This window comes from Streptopelia decaocto, assembly GCF_964273445.1.
Source record: "Streptopelia decaocto genome assembly, chromosome: 1".
Lineage (NCBI taxonomy): Eukaryota > Metazoa > Chordata > Aves > Columbiformes > Columbidae > Streptopelia > Streptopelia decaocto.
In genome coordinates, this window is record NC_138663.1 from 84,211,039 (window position 1) to 84,213,103 (window position 2,065).

A 2,065-nucleotide genomic window follows, 5' to 3' on the forward strand; every position below is an offset into this window, starting at 1 on the left:
AGAGCTAAAGTCCAAGTGCAAATCCATTCTGCCAGCTGTGCAGGAGCTGTGGTTCCTCTGCTTCACACTAGGCCAGCAGGGACTGATTGAATTACGCAGATGGCCCTGACATCTTGAAGAAAATTTTGACAGAATAATAAAAAGTCAACATTTTTCATGGGAACAAGATATTCAAATTAAACAAATAATGTGAAAATATATGCTTCTCAACAATACAGCTGTGAAAAATTTTCACCAAGCCCTCAGTGGTTTCACTAAGGAGGATTTAATGCATGAGTCTAGGCTGATCCCAAAAATTTAGACCTGTGTATGAATGACGACTGCCATGTGGAAAAGACTGCTACATAGAATACTCTAATTAGCATCAAGTGTAGTTAACCAAGAATAATTCCACATATATAATTTCTTTTATGCCACCTTAAAACTTAATCTGATTTAGATTCAGTCACTTCCAAACCTATATAAGATAACCTGAGGGAAAGGCAGTCAAACCAGAATAAGAATGCTCACACTGAGAATCAGGACACTCTGTGGAAAGGAAATGAAACTTGGACCTTATAATATATCAAGAAAATGTCTTTCTGTGGACAAATTCATAAGCGAGGTCTTGGCACAGGTTTGCTCTCAGGCAAAACTAAGGCACACCTTTTGTTAGAGGCTGTGAGGTGCTCGGCATCCTGAACTCCCATGGATTCCCTTGATCAGTGCTTTGATAACAGAAACAAAATATGAGGATTCGTGCAAACCAGAACATTGCTTTCTGCGATGTAACATGATAGAGAGCTTTGAGAACAGCGATGCATTTGTCGCATTTACCTCTCCATTTAACAAAGCGCCCTATGAACCACTGTGCATTATTCATCAGGTCTGCAGCAGCACTACGGATGCTGTTCACAGTTCTGAGATTGTATTACATGTCTGAAACACACACACCTTTCACTGGCAAGACCTTTGAGGATATCCCATTCTTTAGTGGGAGGCTCAAACTAAGCAATTTTTTTTTTAATGAATAGTTTATTTGTCAAAAAAATAGTGTCAGCTGACTGATAATTGTGAATTTGACTTAAATTTACCAGGTAGCTTTGACCCTGTTTTCAAGTGAGGGAGAGATAAGATGATACAGGCCTGTTTTAGCATTTTGAAAAGATCATGTTTCAATTCTTCACGTCAGATTTACACCAACAGTAGTTATGGACATTAAGGCAGTGATTAGTGAACACCATAAGAAAAGTCTGAAAGCCAAATGAATACGCTTTCATAGAGTTTTCAATGTTCTAGTATACAGTGGTGATATATGTGCTGTATGAACTAACATTACTTTTATTTCTGGATGGAAATATACAGGGTGTTTCAAAAAGATGGATGCAATTTACCAAAACTTGTTAACTCATTAAACCATTTGTAAATTTTTGTGTGATTGTAACATGTTGCCATCATGAAATATACTGCTTTAAAATTGGGGTCATCTTTTTTAAACACCCTATAGTTTCTTGCAAAGCCTAAGTGCTATAGCAAAAACAAGAACCATTCCATTAATGTTATTTTGCATCTAAAATAAAACTTCTTAACTTTGCCTTTGGAAGAAGACAAATAAATTTTGATGGAAACCATAATCTAAGCTCATTTTTCCAGCTATGTATTTTTAAAATCTAAAGTGATGGTTGAAGATATCCTTCAGAGTAAACACTCCCCTTTAGAAGATAAATAGTTTAGCTTTTTTCACAACACTGATTTTCAGCCTTGCATCCTACGTGGCTAACCCACCTAATTTTTGCCTTCTAGGATGCTGCAGGCCTGCAGCTTGTTCTGAAATTATCTGGGATTCAACTACATGAAATACTGAAACCTAATGAACATAACTGACTGTAATTAGCCTTTTGTGGGTCGCTATGCCCTTTAACTTCAAACACATACAAGGGTCATGCCCATTGGAGAGATACTGAGTGAACACTGAATCCACTCTTCACACAGAACAGTAAAACTATTCCTTTAATGTGCATTTATATTTTTTACAAGAGCAGTACTTGAAATGCCAAAATAATTAGAGAAAAAAAATTAAGGCACT